Source organism: Cyanistes caeruleus, chromosome 3, assembly GCF_971803275.1.
Source record: "Cyanistes caeruleus chromosome 3, bCyaCae1.hap1.1, whole genome shotgun sequence".
Lineage (NCBI taxonomy): Eukaryota > Metazoa > Chordata > Aves > Passeriformes > Paridae > Cyanistes > Cyanistes caeruleus.
Genome location: NC_141703.1, coordinates 58,491,342 through 58,510,745, shown reverse-complemented (window position 1 = coordinate 58,510,745; position 19,404 = coordinate 58,491,342).

The following is a 19,404-nucleotide window of genomic DNA, read 5'->3' as shown; positions in this document are numbered from 1 at the left end:
ATTTCCACTGAGGATCTGAGGGTGGATTTAAATATCATGCTGTGGTCATTGAAGTACTCTGGATAGATTGGCCTTTGGGTTTATGTTTATACTACAAGTAAAGAACATCTGCATAGCCCTTTGGGTCTGATCACACTATGATGGCAATATTAATGATGAAATCTGTTGGTTTCATGTAGCCACTCAGTGGACTGTTTGAAATTAGTAGAGATAGTATTTGTTGAATTCTTGCACTGTTGGAGCATGTCTTGGAACTGATGCTGCAGTCAGACAGAGGGCCTGAAAATACTGTCTGCTGGAAAAACTGAGGGAGTGCTGGAAATGCACTGTTCTGAGTAAGTTAGACTAAAGAAGATTGGCTAGCCTGTAATTATAATACAGTGCAGTAAAATGCCTTAAATGCTGGAAACTTACTTTATACTAGCTAATCATGTATTAGCTAGTTGGGTTTTAAATACAGAAAAAAAGGAGAAATTAACTGCAGTTAAATTTAATATTTGAAGAGAGAATCATCTTGTCTAGCTTTCAGGGTGTGATTCATTCCAGGGGTAGTCATCTGGACTCAGCTGCCCATTTTTTATCTATATGTCAGTGAGATGTTTAAAGTCCCACTCCAGTCAGCACTGTACATATACCACTTGCAAAATTTCACTTTTTGGGTTTTTCCCAAAACCAAAAGTCTCCTCACTCTCATGCTTAGGTCTAAACGTGATTTTTTTTTAATTCTCTGGGAATTGTAGATGGAAAACATTGTTATTGCTTGATCCAGAGCGTATAAAATCTTTTGAAATTTTGAATTTGGTTTAGCTCTAGCAAAGTGCAAGTAAAAGATTATTGCGCTCAAGATCCATTTTTTTTTCTCAGTTAGCCCAGTTCAGGAAGTCTTTATGTAGTTCCATGTGGAAGAAATTACAAAGTAAGGGGAAGAACTAAATATTTATTGAAAATATTGAATAATTGAAAACAATTATGATGATGTTGGAAAAAAAAACATTAACAAAATCAAAGATTTTATAGCTTAACCAGTTTTATAGCTTGCAGAATCCTAACTAAATATCAACATTTCCCTGCTTGCAGGAAATCATGCTGAGGGAAATCATGTAGACGTGGAGTGAATTCACACTTAAGCTGACACCCTTGGTTACCTGCAGCCAGTTATCCTCATGGCTGGGTTATTACAAGACTGGGGCCCATCACGCTAGTTTACAAGCTTCTCACTGCACTAAATGGAGCTAGAAACTAATCATAAGAAGCAATTGTCCTCCTGTGACAGAAAAACTCAGGATGAATTTAATCATCATTGCAGTCAAATGGGTGCACACGTTCTAACACCAAGAAAATAGTTAAACATCTGCTTTATGTAGAGCAGCAGGGTTCATCTCATTGGCTGCATCTATTCAATTCTTCAACAGGAGTCTCAGGAGCATGGGAGTACAGGGTGGATCTGACCTTTTTTTCTCTTTTTCCTTTTCTCTTCCATTATGTTTTTACGAACCCACTGGAGTTGACAGATTATTTTTTTGTTTGTTTGTATTCTGATGTGTTTCATGATATAGTCACCTAATTTGGTAATTACAGCAGATGAGATAAGCAGAAATTCCCAGACAACCTAGGGCTCTCCTCCTGGGACTGCTCTTACAAGTTCAGTTTTTGGAAGAAAAAGAAATCTGGTACTAAAGAATATGGCTTGGGGGATGTGGGGCTGGAGACTGTTTATGAAATCTCATCTGAATTACTTTTAATGACTTGCTTTTTATAGCATAGTTGGTTTATATTTCTAAATTGTTATCTTCAAATAGGGTAGCAATATATTTTAAAATTCTGAAATTTTCCTATTCAGTTCCAAAACTAGGACTCCTGGATATTATGATGAAACCTGCTGTTTAAGAGCCTAGCTAGAATTTGAAGTAATACTGCTACACAGAGATAGGAAGATTTGAAGTAAATTGGAGAAGAACTTTTTATGAATGTCTTAATTCATGCCAAAACTTGTTTGATCTAATTTAGGATTAAGCGTCCTTCACTAGCAAAATCTGTAAGCCAGTGGGGGAAATTTCAGCCCCATAGATAATCTGCATGGGAAAGAAGGTATCAATTCTTTGAGCCTTTTTAGCTCTTTCCCTTATGGGTGCAAAAGTACCTGTGGGAGATTGTGTGGAAAGTGTTATGTTATATTATTTTCTATTTAGAAATGAATTTACGTAGTTAAACCCTTGTCTGTTGAACAGAAAATGAACTCCTTGGGGCATACATCTGATGCCAGCAGGAATGAGTAATTTAGAACTTGAAGCCTGTACTTCCTCCCCAGAGGATGTGTGAGATATATAAAAGTACTTTAAAAATTATCCTTCACATTTGCATCTAGAGGAAAATACAGCAGCTCCAATTTATTTGATTTGTTCATTAATTGCTCAGCTAATGCTTGGAAAAAAAGACAACAGGAACAAAATGTAACCAGGCAACTCACCAGGCGGCATTGTGAAAAATTTTGAGCAACTAGGAGAGTGGATGTAACAGAGAAAATGTTTTGCATACTAATCCAAAATAAACATGAAAGAAAAATCAATTCATGTTTAGGTCTGTAATCTTTAGCAGTCTTACCCCATAGCATATGGAAAAGAACAAGAAAAAGTGTGCCTGTGTGGTACTGGAATGGATAAACAATTTTATGAAAGCAACCCCTATCTCATAAAGATGCATTTGATTCAATAGCACTTTATACCTAAAAAAATTCAGACAAAATTTTTGTACTGCTCCTCAGACAGACATGAGCTCAAAAGTGTGGCAAACCTACTGAGACCTGTAAGGTGGATTACTAGTTGGAGATCAGCAAAAAAATCTATTTTATTTAAAACAATAAGTTTTCTTCTAGAAATCTCGCGTCTGTTTTCAAGTCTTGCTGTCTGTTACTTGACTTGTTTCTGCAATAGCATTTCTATTCAACTTGCATGTATAAATATAATATCCTAATTTGGGATCACAGTTATTTTAAAGACCCTTTACATAAAGCTATGTCACACAAGTTTGTGAGTTGTTACCTTCAAAGAAACAAAACACCAAAACCTGAGAAACTCCAGCCTTTTCTAGTTACCTTTTTTATTGTTGACAAAGAGCTCTAGCCCAGATTGCTCATATTGTCATAATCCATTGACATTCCTGGCTCAGCCAGCATAGATTTACTTTCACTTGGACCCACTTACCTCTTTATTATTTAGACTTGGATGTCTTGGCCTGTAAACGTTAGAGAAAATTGTAAGAATGGCACATATAAAAATTCTCTTTCAGAAAACTTATGCACACTGGGTTAGATGTGTCAAAGTAAGTTGTGACTCTACGTATTTGTCATATGCAACAACAAGCTTTTTAGGCATTGGTCATGGCATGTGGATTACACCCGATGAGCTAGCAGCAAGATTTCTGTGGTTTTTTATCACTCAGGTTTTTTGCTGTACCACAGTTTCAATCCCAGTCTGCGCTGTCTTTGATCTGGAAACACAACTAATTTCTAATTTATTATTTACTTATTTATTTTTATTTATTAAAATCATTCTTATATATTTGATTTAAGGAGGGGGTTTTGTTTGTTTTGTTTTGATTGGTTGGTTTTTTACTACTATGATGCAAGTGTCTTTCAATTTAGAAAATTTTCTACAATATTTAAAGTCATCCAACTCTTTGTCAGAGAGACAAGGGACAGACTGAAAATAAAGAAAAGATAGCATCCTTATGCAAGCTAAGTTGTACACCCATGGAGAGGAAGAATTAGTTTCAATACCAGAAATACATTGTACCTGATTTGTATAATGGTGGAATAATGCAAGTATATCCAGGCTTCAGCTGTCTGCCTGCAAGAGTTGAGATGAATAGCTCTTTTCTCACTTTCTTTCTCAGGAAGACCAGAAATTGGACATTTTTACAGACAGATAGTGACCATCCCTTTCTTTTTACAAGAAAGATATCTTTCAGTTTAAAAGTTTTGATTACCAGCTTCATGTCAAATATTTTGTCAAATTTTAAGTCAAGAAGAAAATTTATCCTAGTTCCAGACAGAGCCTAGGAGGTTTTCACTCTCCTATGTAGGGTGAACTGTGCTCCACACCTGTCATCTGGATAGTGTCATCTATTACACTCTCTGTTGCAGAAAGGGCCTATGACATTAGTGGCACGTATAATGTTTTCTTTTTCTCCCTGTAGCATACACTGGGTTCAAGACTTTTGATCCCTTTACCTCAAAGTCCTTAACTGTGGTGGTTTGGGGTGCTTTGTGAACTATGTTATGGAAACAGAGTAAAACTGTGATGTTTTCCATTCCGTGTTTCTACGTTCTGAAAGTCAGAAGAGCTTTGTATTGTAATATATGTTGTATTGAGGATGAGAGTTGTCTGATTAAATGGCTGTATCTACAGTGGAGATGCTTAAAAGAGAAATCCTGGAGTTCATTTAGAGTCAGTGATGAAAACTAGCTGTGTACTTTATGAAACAACTCATTCCACACTAGACACTTGAAATTGCTCAAATGAATTATTCTCTATGAGTGCCTCATAACTGTAAAGGAAACATAGGACGATGTAGACATACAGGATGGGATTCTGCTGCTCATATGTAGGCTCCTAGTACCACTGACAGTTTTTATTATCCAGAATATCCACATAGGCTGTAAATTTGTCACAGATGGCAGATCCATATCTCTTTGATGGAAGCTAAAGGGCGGAAATGATACTTTTTGGAACTTAAAGCAACAGAAAATAGCCCTGTTTAGATGATTAAATTGTACATTTAGTGTGCTCCTTCTGAATTTTGCTTTTACTGTCTCTCCTTTCAGCCGCAGCTGCCTGGTTAAAAAATAAAGCTATTTTGTCTGTTCCTTTGGAGTGTCAGTGTTACTATTTTCTAGGAAAGAAATGCTTTAACTACCACTGTTAGAAACCATGAAAGCACCTGAGAATGGTCATGTAGGAATTAAGGTTTTTCCTTCCAAAATTGTGGCAGGATCAATAGCTTTACTGAAGTACATCTACACCAAAGCACACAGCAAACAGTAAGAAATGGAAGCCACTGTGCAGCAGGAAAACTACGATATAGTCACAATCAGAGAATCATGGAGGGATCACTCAGACAACTGGAGTGCTGCAATGGAGGGCTGTTAATTCTTCATAAGGGATAGGCAGGGAGGGAGAGCTCTGTATATGGGGGAGTGTTTTGACTCTAGAGCTTGATGATGGTGACAAGAGGGTCGAGTGTTTATGTGTCACAATCTGGGATAACGCCAACAAGGCAGATATCCTGGTGGGAGTCTGTTATAGTCCACCCAACATAGATGACGAGCCAGATGAAATATTCTATAAATTGGGGATTTCCACTCACCAGCAGATTACAGAGTCAGAGTCAGCAAATTAGATCAGGGGAGATTAAGATTGGATATTAGGAAGAGTTTGTTCACAGAAAGGGTTGTTAAGCACTGGAACAGACTGCCCAGGGAAATGGTGGAGTCAGCATGGCTGGAGGTACTTAAAATTCATGTAGATGTGGTACTTTGGGACATGGCATAGTATTGGACTTGGCAGTGATAGGTTTATGGTTGATCCGATGCTCTTTAAGGACCTTTCCAACCTTAACAACAGACCTCAGTCTGGAGTACTACACAGTAGCTCAGAAACAAAAATTCACAGGCAAACCAAAGTTTTACTACTTTGAATATGCTTGAGTCTAGCAATTAAAGACTGAGGCCTGGCAAAATCTTGACTGTATGCCATTTTATGCCCAGAAATTACATGGGTGAGTTTTTTAGAATTAAATGTTGCTGTCTACAGTCTTATTTATCCAAACCTTAATCACCCAGAGCAAATCTTTGATATTCACAGGAGAGACCTGTCTTGTCTGAAAGATTACTCAGTTTATCAGGATTTTGAGAGCTGAAGTGTAAAGAAACACCTATGCTAACCGGTATGACTTGAAGCTGGATGTACAAGTCTGATCAAAGCACTCAATGTTTTCCTTGCTAAAGAGCAAGAAATATGCCTAAAGGGCAATTAATTTTATCCTAAAGTATGTCTATAGGGTAAATCAGATGATTCATCTTTTAAAAATGTATATTTCAAGGTGTTTACTAAGAAGGATTCTTTAAGGTACTACTAGAACTTCAATACACAAGTATTAAAAGCCAGAGGTTGGTTGGGATGAATCTCACTCTAAGATACATAGGCCAAATTATTCTTAGAGTTATTGTTTTTCTGTTGACTCTTCAAAGGGCTTACAGAAGTAGCTTTACAGGGTTACTTAATGTCTAGGTGACCAATTTTGATGAATTGAATTATTTTCAAAATGAAGCTCAGATTTCAAATGCATGCATGAACTTTCCTACATGTAGATAATGAAAGGAGGAAGAAAAAAAGTAAATTAAACATGTCCCATAATGTGCCATACTGCCCAGTCAGAATTCATATCATGATATATTCCTAAAATAAAAATTTAAATCCCAAACCACAATAATTTTGCTTAAGGTGGGAAATTTTCCCTCCCTGGTATCCTGTACAAGGCATTGTTAAAAAGCAAATCCTCATTAAAAACTACTGAAATAATGCATCCCTTGTATCAGGGTTTTCATGCCTATGACACCTTTAATAGTAGGTGCTTGGCATCAAGACAAAAGAGATCAGCATTACTTATGTCTGACAGGAGCTGTGTAACATACATTAAGTTCAGTAACTCAGCCAAAGAAGTTGGAACTTCTTTTTTTCATTAAAAAGGAATTAAATCTTCATTCATAAATTCATGAATTATACCTTGTCATGATGCATCTAATGTATTTTAAGTTGTGCTCAGAGAGCAGCACTAGAGCCTCCATTTTTAAATGAGAACCTGCTGCTGTACCTACAGTCTTCCCAGCTTTCACCAGTGTTTCAAGACAGTTGCTTCTTTCTCTTTTTCTCTTTTTCTCTCTTTCTTTCTCTCTTTCTCTCTTTCTGTCTTTCTCTCCTTCTCTCTCTCTTTCTTTCTCTTTCTTTCTTTCCTTCTTCCTTCCTTCCTTTCTTCCTTTCTCTCTCTTTTTCTTCCTTTCTCTCTCTTTTTCTTCCTTTCTCTCTTTCTTTTTCTCCCTCTCTTTCTCTCTCTCCTTTTCTTTCTTTTCTTTTCTTTTCTTTTCTTTTCTTTTCTTTTCTTTTCTTTTCTTTTCTTTTCTTTTCTTTTCTTTCCTTTCCTTTCCTTTCCTTTCCTTTCCTTTCCTTTCCTTTCCTTTCCTTTCCTTTCCTTTCCTTTCCTTTCCTTTCCTTTCCTTTCCTTTCCTTTCCTTTCCTTTCCTTTCCTTTCCTTTCCTTTCCTTTCCTTTCCTTTCCTTTCCTTTCCTTTCCTTTCCTTTCCTTTCCCTTCCCTTCCCTTCCCTTCCCTTCCCTTCCCTTCCCTTCCCTTCCCTTCCCTTCCCTTCCCTTCCCTTCCCTTCCCTTCCCTTCCCTTCCCTTCCTTTCCTTTTCCTTTTCCTTTTCCTTTTCCTTTTCCTTTTCCTTTTCCTTTTCCTTTTCCTTTTCCTTTTCCTTTTCCTTTTCCTTTTCCTTTTCCTTTTCCTTTTCCTTTTCCTTTTCCTTTTCCTTTTCCTTTTCCTTTTCCTTTTCCTTTTCCTTTTCCTTTTCCTTTTCTTTTATTTCTTGTTGGGGGAGGAGAATCTGCCACAATAAACTACAAAAAATCCATTCTGTCAAATTGCATGCCCTGCTGCTTCATCACCATTATTATACTGAGGTTTTACATTAAAGTACCCTGGATTTTAAATTGAAAGTCAAATATAATTTGCCACTAGAAGCATGAAGTGAGTGACTAGAAAAGCTGATAGCTAGGCGCAGCATGACAAATTGGTATCTATCTAATAATGAGCCTTACAAGGTCATGGATCACTACAAAACTCTCACTTCTGTGTAAGTAGAACTGGACTACATTGTGTCAATTGTTGTTTCGGGGGAAAGGGCAATATATTTTAGATTGGCCCATACATTTTCAGAGCTAAAGCTAGACAGGTACAATAAGTCCCTTTTGGATAGAAAAGAAAACCAGGGAAAGCGACAGAGAAAGGAAGGGTCAGAAGTTTTGTAGTTCCACAACGCCAGTTCCAGGATAAATTCTGGACAAATAAACTGTTTCAGCATGTACTTTTAGGCTTTAGAGAGGAAAAACCTCACAGATTTATAAATTATTTTAAAAAGCCTTTAAGCAAGTTGTCATTTAATGCATTTTTAGGGTAAATCATGAAATTGTTTTTGTGGCAACAAAAGAAGGAGACAAACACCTATGTTCCTAAACAAGAAGTAATGTTATTAATAAAGAGCATTACCACATTTGAAACATGCAAATCACTTCTCAGCAAGTATTAATCAATAGAGACCTAGTGGAACAGATAAAAGTATGACTGTTTATACCACAAGGTAGATAATTTGATAGCATCATCCCTTAATGACATATCCACAGACTTTGTGCAGCTGGCAAATGTTGTCATTTGAGACTTACACTCAGCTGAGATCATTTACTCAGAGCTGCTCTTCTGAGACACAAAGACCTTTATCAGTTTATCTTGTGACATTATTTTTATGTGCCTTTATGAGACATTGTGTAGGATTCACGCACCATAACTTTGGCATCTAAAATGTAGTACATTGTGTTATTGTTCTAAGTTCCTTTGCATCACTGTGGTGAAATAAATAGATATGATCTTTTGGATATGTTAAATTCTAGGCAGAGATTATTTTATTACAAAATAGGCCTCTGGGACAGATCACATCGTCTGCTAGAAACTAGAAGGACTTCTGGCAATAAGAGTAGCTTAGAGTGGAAATTTGGGCTTCATCACCTGTCCTTTGGATGTCTGGAGCTAGACAATATAATTCCCAGAATATCAGCCTCTCTTCTCATCTGTTTCACCTAACAGGAAAACTGAAAACCGAAAACCAGTGAGAACTGGAAACTCATTTTAGAAATAAATATGTATTTGTGAAGGACGGAGCTGGAAAATACCTGGTGAAGGCAGAAGTGGGACACTGGGGACAGATATGTTTTAAGAGCCTATGGAGCTGGTGGGTAACTGAAGGGTCCTGTCTGGTGACTGCTATTCTCAGACAAACAGAAAAAGAAATTCAGCAGAAATAACCAAAAATGCCCATGCCTCATTCAACCAGACCAATGACCATGCGACTTTTGTACAGAGAACATTAAATTTTACTGGAACATTAGCTGTGATTTTCTGTTTCTGTGTTGTCTAAGAAATAGGATAGTTGTAGCATTGCCAAAGTAACAGCGAAGACGTCTCCCTGTAAGTGAGCTGGGTATTGAAAATCAAAATGCACAAGTTGTAATTATGTTAACAGTTCTAACTATGGAGTTTGGTTTTATAAAGTATCTTGTTTAATCTATTTCCATGTTGGAGGTCTCTTGTTTAATCTCTGCTATGTCAGGTAAAAGGGAGACAACTGCAAAAGCAGTGGCTGTGAACAACCCTCGGTATTTGAAATGATTGTGATTTTATTTCCTGGGCAATGAACCTTTCAAATGCTAGGAGTCTGTTAGCTGGAAATGGCTGATGTGTTTTCTGTAATTCAGAAAAGGGAAACATTGTTCTTTGCCTCTTGACTTTACTAGTTTTGCTGTTTTTCTTTTCTTTCTTTTAACCCACAATAAACCCCACATAATACATGGGAGAAATAACCTAACCTTTGGTGCAGTGATGTAACCTAAAATTCACTGAAATAAATATAAAAGGCTGTTGCTGATTAGTGCTGAAAAAGATCTCTAACCTCGTGTTGGGCATCAAGAATAGCATGCTGATCAATGAGTTTGCTTTTTGGGGGATAAATAGCAAAATCAGAGTCAATGTGTAGAAGAACCAGCCCTTACAGGCACAGACAGCCGATGAAGGATAGATAACCATGAGAAGCAGCATGATTCATGAAAATAAATCTTATCAGACAAATTTGATTACTTGTTCTGATAGCATTACCAAATAAGCAAATGAGAGGAAAATGGCAGACCTAATATAGTTTGACTTGAATGAAGCATTTGGTAGAGCACCCATGAAAGCTCATGCAATTAATTCAAATTGACAAATATGTGGACTGTCACATGAATTGAAGATTAGCTCAAAGGCCATAAACAAAGAATATTGATGGATCAAGTTGAAGGGAGATACAAAGTCATTTGTTGCAATGCTGGTAGTAAATCAAGGCTTGTTTAACATCTTCATTTCTGATTTGGAAAGAAGAATGCATCAACTCATTGATGACATTTACTCATGGCATAAATTGGGAGGAGGTTTAAATGCTTTTGTGGAGAAAGAAAAATACAGTGGGTCAGAGAGAGATGTGATAAAATAATAAATAAAAGTGCAAGGCACCATTGATGGTATAATTTGAAGCAAATATTGAATGAGGATTTAACAGTGTGGAAAAGATGAGAGAATAAAATATAATTGTTGCAGATAATGGACACAACTTCAAAGGGCAAGAAAAAGGGCAAGTGAAGTTATAGGTGCATATGTATTATTGCCTCATAGTATAAGGTGGTACGGTCATATATGAGAATAGTAGTTTAATTCTGAGCACAGAAACAGTCCTAGTCTATGCAGTACTGGCACTCAAAGCATAAAATTGGATTTTTGGAATGATTAATGAAAGGAAATATAAGAGACTGAAGTGATAGACAAATGGTCAGTTGCAGTGAAGAAAGATTAAAATGGATAAACTGCATTGAGAAAGATTAAAAAGCATTGGATCTGTACAAGTATTGTAATACCTTTCTGCTATGAATTCAGTAATCAATATCAAAAAGCGTAGACTACCTGAAAATATAGCTCTCCATGTATGCTTAATTAACAATTTGAAGGGTACCTGGTAGTCTGCAAACATCAAAGTAAAAATCTCAAGAATGGAGAGGAGTTTTGTGTGATGCAGAAAAGTATAAACAAGAACAAAGGTAGAAAGCTGAAAAAAATACTATTAGGTGATTACAATCCATATTTATTTGTCATATTAAAAGTGCATCATGAAGGAGAAATACTGCATGAGTAGAAAAACACTGCATATATTTCTTTGGCTTTCTTTTTCATACTACACTTGCAGTGAATTTTGCTTCTTTAAGTGAAAGTTCCTTTAGTGGGAAGAGTGTTAGAGAGATAAAATGCTTGGGACTATACCATCTCCCATATGCAGAGTCTTTACCACCCCAGATGGTACGCCAAATGCCAAGTCCTAGAAATACTACTGAATTATTACCTTCCAAACATGAAGCAGACTAAACCAGAACAGCATATAATAGATCCTCCCGCAAATGATTCCAAAATTAAGGCTAGGTGCCTCATTTTATATACAAAGCCCAGATGGTACATACAAACCAACTGTGAACTACATTGCTGGTGTGATGTTTAAACCTTACAAAAATGTATGCTGCTATAACAAATGGCCTCTATTTACAAATGGAAAACTGAATAAATGAAATAAATGCAAAGTTTTACAGCTTACACTGAAGATCTTCAGTCAGATAGACTTTGGCTATCACTCTGGATAGCTGTTCTCCTACTAAAATTAGGTGCAGAAAACGTTTTACCTAATTTGGAATATTTAAAATGAAAATAGAGAATTTAATGTCTAAGTTTGTGGAAGTCCAACTGTCATGGGGTAGCTTTACCTTTAAGACAGCTTGGAGGGAGAGGAAGTTGAAGGTGCTGGTGGCTGATGGGAGTTTTTCCCTCCTGACCAATTATCGGTCATTTTCAAGAATTGACAGCAGATCTGACCATTAAAAAGTGAATTCAACTTGTAAACACCCCCTTAAGAAGTACAGACAGAATTCTCTTGCTCTCTTTGGTTTCCGGCTTCGGACAAGGTAGCAGGCTCTGTCTTGGCCTCCTCCCCCCCTCTCCAGGCCTACAAGGCCGCGGGGTGGAGGGGGGGGGAGGGGGAAGAGAAACAGCGCTGGCCAGCCGAGCTTGGTTTTCAGTTTTTGCTGCTAGACTGAAACTTAACACCATGAACTCTTGCAGTTTTCCTAAAGCTTTTAATTCTTTTACTACCTGGATAAACATACAGATTACTCCTTTTCTCAGAAAGACAGAGAGAGAGACAATCAACATAGAGGAGACATCATAGAACCACCAAAAACAGTGAAGAAAAGAGTTAAGTTTAAATAAGAAAGAGAGAATAAGGAGATGCTTTACAGCTGAAATATCTTTCTGTTAAAGCTATGGAGATGGACAATAATAGTATAAAAAGACTCCTTTAATTCATGATAAGAGTATTAGGAGGAATGAGATATTCAAAGTGTAACTTTTGAGCAGAAGAGAGAGAGAGAGTACTTGTGATACTGTGAGTTGCTGGAATTGAGTTGAGTGAAGATTTTGAAGCTTTGGGGGCAAAAAGAAAACTGTTTTCCAGGAAGGCTCACAGAGACAAATGAAGAAGACTTCTGCCTTTGAATAACTTATCCTTAAAAATAAGATTCCTAAACTCTGTGACCCATACACACCTTGGAGATGTGAAATGGGAGGAGAAGATCTAATGACAGATTTCCGGGCAGCTGGCATTAGAGAAATAGAAAACTATGATGAAAAATAGTTTTCTCGTGAGAAACTCCGTAAGCTAACAGAAAGAGACTTCTGTTTCTCTACAAAGACTGATGAAAGACTGTAGCAAGAATTAAGACTGTTTTTAACCACCAAAGTCCTAAAGTTATTTGTCTCTATGTTGTCATGTGTACAGAGAAATAGTTAAGATGTAGAAGATAAGGGGGTTTTCTGAAAGTTTATTCTGGTATTCTCATTCTTGTAGTTTGTTAATAAACTGTCTTTATTCCTTTTAAGTCTTAAGCCTGTTTTGCTCTTGTTTTAATCCATATCTCACAACAAAAAATAAGTAGTTTTTTAGTTACTGGTTTAAAACCACGACACCAACTTAAATTATTTCAGCAGAGCCCCAGCAGTGGAGTAACCACCTGATACACTTGAGGTCAATGCCTTGGTTGACTAAGTAGAGGAAAAAAGAGAATGATAGAAAGAAGAGAATGATTCTCAGCTGAACATTTGAAGAAAATGAGGGCTTTGTGTTCACACTAGTTTGTCTATTAAATCCATTATCTAGTTTCAAGAAAAGAGGTGAGGAGGTTTAAAGAGTAATAGTAAACAAAAGAGGAGCTAAGCAGATCCATGGTTTCACCACAAGTGGCACCAGCTGGTTTCATGGTAATGGGACTGAGCAGAGAAGGAAACTCCACACACAAATTTGGCAGAAGGAGTCTGCATTGTGAATATCTCACACTGAGAATAAGCAATATTAATCAATAAGCAAGATTAGTAAATAAGCTATATTAAATGAAAAAAAAGTTTTGTGAACTAATGGGGAGTTTAGCTGGATAACAGCATACCTTAGTCAGAGGTGGGTTTTTTTGTGCAAATACTTTATAACTGTCCATGTCCGTGTGAAGATTTTTATTTGGCATTGTTAAGCTGTTTCTCAGCCTCTCTTCTGCTCTTTCTTATTCTCTTTTCCCTTGTCTTTCCTTTTCCTTCTCACAGTTGCTCTTGTGGACACTCTGATGCCTATTAGTGTGCACAGTCAGGTTGTGTTCTTAATGCAATTAATTAAAAAAGTCAGTTAGAGATAAGGCAGCAATTCAAAGACAGCACAATAGTCAGGAGGCTGGATTGTGTGTTTCTCTTATGGCCCCAGGAGAAAACCATGAAGAAAAATCAGGTGTTATCTGAGCTATAGTAGAATTCAATGAAAAGTCAGCATTCAATGCCACATCACTGCTCTGCCTCTGACATTAGACCTGTGACTATCAAATTCAGGACAATCCCTCCGCTAAGAGAGTGTTGAATTAGTAGCATTTGCTGTGTTGCAACCTGATAAAAAACAGACATACATATTGCTGATACTGTATCAAAAATGTATGGCAAGTTATGATTATCAAATTAGTATTTTTCAGCTCATTTAGGCATATTTTAAACAGAAGGAAAATGTAACAGCATGGTATGGTCGTCAGGCTCTCACTGTATGAGAGGCTGCTAAGGGTGACTGTAGAAAAGAAGACAAGATTTGTTCTCTGAGTCAGAGTTTTTAAAATTACATATATTCAGACATTTGACAGCATATTGTTGACTTGTTCTTCTGTGACAGGTCTAAATAAGTATGAAGATTACCCCATAAATGATATACATTCAAAATTTTCTGTGTCTTTAAGTATATCAGCTTAAATAAGTTCAGCTTCTCTGAGAAAATTTGAGCCATGTGTCATAATATCCATTGTTACCAGAGCACTGTCTGCTTACCTAATTGCTGAATGTTTTGGGTCTTTTGAGTATAAAGGTCATATCTTCATGCTGTGACTTCAGTGGATGTACACCAATTTAAGCCAATTGAAGAAATGGTCTATAAGATTTTGTGGCCAGGATTTCTTATAATAAAAGTCTTGGCAAATCTGAAAGTCATTATTTTAATGGCACTGCAGACAGCTATTGTTAAACATGAGGCACAGTTCTAGGGTAATTATGGTCTTATAACATTACTTTATAATTTGGCTTTTTCCAGCTTAAATTACCATCATTGAAATGTGCTTGCCTTACTCCCATCTAGCCAATATCCTGCACAGAGTGAAGAACAGGAAGAAAAACTCTGCTAGTCCAGACGCCAAGAGTTGGTACCTTTTGTTTTTAAATGTCTCACGTAGGAACAAGGCAGTGGACAATTCCATGTAGAAACATGGTGATAGAATTTTGCGGCATTATGCACTCTGGCATTACCTATCTTTGCCTATGTGTAAAATTGCCCACTGGCTGTAGCTGAGGTTGGATCTGATGGAGAGAGTGAGAGAAAACTGGGAAAACTGGAATCCCTAAACCAGTTTCTGCTATCTGTTCCAGTAGGAGTTTTGCAGCATGTATGCAGAATTCTTGAGAGTCGTGTTCTGAACACCAGCCATGTGTCAGCTGGCACGGTGTCTCATGGCCTGCACACTGCATTTTACAGGACACAACTGCCCAGCTCACACAAGGGATCTCCCCAGCACTGAGACCCAGGTGTGTTTCTCCCCATCTACAGGCTCTGGCCACATCATCTCTGCTAACAGGGGACCCACTCAGATGAGAGCACTGTTTAGGACAGGGTTCCTCTCCTTTTCAGGACTGGTGGTTTTTCAGAGCTCCTCCCTGGGCTCTGTAGTACTAGTGTGTGGACTGAAAGGGTAAAATCGTGTCTGGTCATGTAAACCCTTGTAATGGGACTGGCTAGAATTGCCTCTGTCCCTTTTGTCACCAGTTTGGGTGCAATATTTACGGATTATCTGAAAGACCAACTAAAGTTATAACCACTACAATATAAATAAGGCTCAGAAGGTGCAATGTATTGCTTAGAAAATGTGAGAATGTGAGATTTTGAGTTTTGCAGAAAAGCCTTCAGATTTGGTTTATCTGAACAAACGGGCTCAAAAAGGGTCAGGTTTGGTTTTGGGGAGTGTTTGTTTTTCCTTGTTTGTTTTTGATTTTAGGTTTTTGGGGTTTTTGTGATTTTTGTGATTTTCTTTTAGTTCATCTCCTGTAACTTTAAGGAAAGGTTTATTTGTCCCAGCAGAGCTTTGCAAGACTAAACTGAATTGTTGCTTGTTCATGCATCCTGATTAAGGACTTCACCGTCAGTTCTGTTTCTCTCTGCTGAGTCTTGAAATGTTGGTATTGAGTACTTGCTATATCATCATGGTATTGTTTGGCTGAAATTGAGCTTGGAAAATGTGGAAGAAACTGTCAGGCATTCTGGCAAGTCCTGAATTGCTTTTCAGTTCTGCAGTATTTATGGCCAAAGGCAGTAGTCCTTGAGGGGAGACATGATTAGCAGCAAAATATCCTGGCTTGTCTTACACATAGGAAGAAGGGCTGTAGATCTGTGACAATGTGGGATCCAGGTGCCTCACTGGACTAAAGGGACTCATGTAAAACCTGCTAAAATGACACATGTCAAACCTGAACCAAACATTTGGCCAGTGTTCCTGTTAGCAGGATAATTTGGGAATGGATATTCTCCATTCATTAACCAATAAGCCTGCAGACCCAAACCCATCTGCTACTGAATGCAGATATCTCTTATTTACCACAGCTATTCTTCTACTCCATTTATGAACATTTAGAAATTCAGACAAATAGTGAGGGCAACTGCCATGAAAGTGTGGTTGCCAATCCCACCCTTTGCATAAGAAACAATGTGTGCTGAATAGTCAAGGACATAATTAAATGAAAAGTTTACAACAGGCAGGCTGATTGAAAAACATTTGTACAAAGCACTTCAATTGTTTAAAGAAGATGAACACATTCACAGGGATTATAATACTTTTAATAATAATCTGCCAGCAAAAAAAGGGTCTAATTTATTAGCTAAAATATTTCCCAAGAATAGGTTGCCCAGGTCTAGCGTGAAATGACATACTGAATTCAATTTCATTCTGAACCTTTCTTTTGAAATAAAATGGCTTGCAGCAAGTAAAATATCCCTGGATAATCACAAAGGTCAGAAACTGTGACCTTGTTGTGTTACATGCCTATTTACAGTTCACTCCCACTGCAGGTTTCAGGGCTTTAAGTACCTGCTCTACTTGAAGTACAAAAAAAGAAGCCTATGTATTTGACACAGTAAAAAAACCAACCATCTCCTTTTTCTCCTAATTTTGTCAATTTTTCTTCTTAACATAAGAAAATATCCTAGCCCATTCAATGATTCACATACCTTCTACAGTGCTAAACTCTTAATGATATCTACCAGTGTCACTTGTTACAACAAACTTTACTCATATTCCATATATTTATTCCTATTTACAGTAGTTGTCAAAGTTCCAGTGTAGAAGTACTGAATCTAGGCATAAATAAAATGCTTAAGTTACTTTGGGAGAATGCATTCTGGTCATTTCTTTCTTCTAGTCCTCCCAGATTTCCTCAGAGGAAGTAAATATTTTATTTTTTTATTGAATGTGTTTTTCTTTCCTGCTCCTCCATTTAATTGAGCAAATTTGATAGCAATGGGCATTTTATTTTATTTTTACCACCTGTTTTCCATTTTTATTAAATAGTTATACTTTAATTGTTAACTGAAATTGCAAATTGGCCACATTATGTTTATGCTAAAATAATAGCGTCTGGATTCAAAACTGTGGGAAATATTGTGTCCCAACTGTTCTCACGATGTATGGGCCTAGAGCCTTAAAATTGCACCTGTCCTATGGGGGATTTCCTGCCCTTCAGGTTGATCTTCTAAACAGCCAAGGTTCTGCTTGAGAAATAAAAACTCTCCCTTTCTGTTTGAGATGACAAAGGTCGCGGTTCCAGGATAATAGCCTCAAAAATTTTTAAAAAATGAAAGTCACTTGCACTAAGGTGGGTTCTAATAGGGCCAGTTCCAAAACTCCTCGTTTCTGTAAAAAGCCAGCTCTGCAACAAACATATACTGAATTGTAAATATCTTCAACCAGGCTTGAGAGACATTTTATTCCATACTCTTTGGCAGTCCAGCATACTATTTCTAGAGACATTAGAGACGTATTAGTAAGTCTTGGGGGGATATTGAACACTGCAAACTTCTTCAATGTATCACAATTACAGAAACACCTGCTCTAAGTAACATTTTGCTGAGCCACCATGAGAATTCAGTGCTCAATAGCCCTCAAAATTTCTCATTTCTTTCCTGTGGTGAGGTACTTTAGCAACTTGTCTCTGGCCCAGAATAAAAAACTCTTAAAGTCAATGGTTCAATACCTTTTAAAGGATAACCGCCCTCTTCCCTTCCCCCATCCTTTCTTATCGGGCCTTCCCTACACACTTGTGATTCTTAGTTTAAAAGTGGCTATTTCTTCATCTCTGTGTTTTTTGTTGTGTAGAGTTGAGGAAGAAAAGAAATAAGTCGCAGATTAATTACTGGTTTAGTCTACATTAACATATACAGGTGCTATATGAAAGAAAGAAAAGAACTTATAAGAGAGAAAAAATGTATGAAGAATATTAAAATAAACACTATGAAATAGGAGCTCAGTCCAGAAGAACTTGGAAGTCCATGATGTGAGAGCCCTGATTCTTTATGAAGTTTCTGGGAGATACGCCAATTCCCTGCACATTAGTGGCCAAAATTAAGCCTTACAGTCCAGAAAAATTTCATAGTGTCTCATTTGTGCCTCAAAACAAAAGTCCAAGAGTTTAGAGAGCGGGATGTTAATTGCTGAGTGATATTGAAAATTTCAGTCACTGTTTCATGCAACTCAGGCATTTAAATACTCTGGGGTTTTTTTGTATGTAATAAAAAGGAGAAAACTGGTACAAATACATTAATCAAAGGCACTAGTAAAAAAGTCACCATAAAGCTGTCTATAAAGAGTATATAAGATGAAGGAGATTGGTCCCTGTTCTTATGTAATTTTGGACAAGACACTCCGCTGCTTTTTTTTTTTTCATCCTTTGTCTTGAACTTGTATATTTGTGATAAAATATTTGAGGATAAAGACTGACTTTCTCGTGCTTGTACACTATTATATATAAATCCTACTGGTCTCATGATGCACTTTTGCAGACAGCATTGTATATTGCTAGATGAAAGACATGAGAATGGATAATGGGAGAAAAATGAAAACATCAAAAGATGCATTAAAAGCAATAAACAGGCACCCTTGGTGGGCACAAGCACCTGCTTCTTCTTCAGAGCATGACAAAACCCACTTATTCTGCCAGCTGTAACTCTAAACACAAAGTAAATGGGCCCAAACTGGAGCTGGATGAGAAAGAAATAGCAGTTTATCCAATAGATGTCACCTATTTTCTCTTCCTGTGTGATCTGTGGACAGCTCTGGATCAGAGTCAAAGTACTCAGCTTTTCTAATTGTGTGAGGAAAGTAATTTTGTGTGTGGAACCCTTTGTACCTACTAGGTTTGAGTAAACCACCTTTTTCTGTTAAGTAGGAGTAAACATTTCAGGTAAGAATATTGATGTGTAAACATCAAAGTTCATGTTCAAAAGGAAAATAGATATTTTCTTGAACATTCTTGTCCACAAGAACACAAGGGGGAAGGTTATGAAGATATGGCCCTTCTAGACTGGAACAGGAATAAACCCAAGAATGTGAAGCCTTAATTCCTTGTCTTGGTAACAATTATCCTCAAAACATAAGCTTTAAAAAGATGATATGAAAAGAAGACTAAATACTACTGGAAATATTTAAATTTATTTTATAAAATAATTTGTCATTTATAAAGTTAATGAAAATATTTTCTTTTTTGATTCTGAGGGAGATAATAGGCATTACAAAGATAATGTTAACTTCTTTTGCTGTGCTTCCTTATCCAATGTGCCACTTGAGTCATCTTCTGTTACAAAACTGTAGTTAAAGAGTAGCATGTTTAAGGCTAGTATCTCCTGC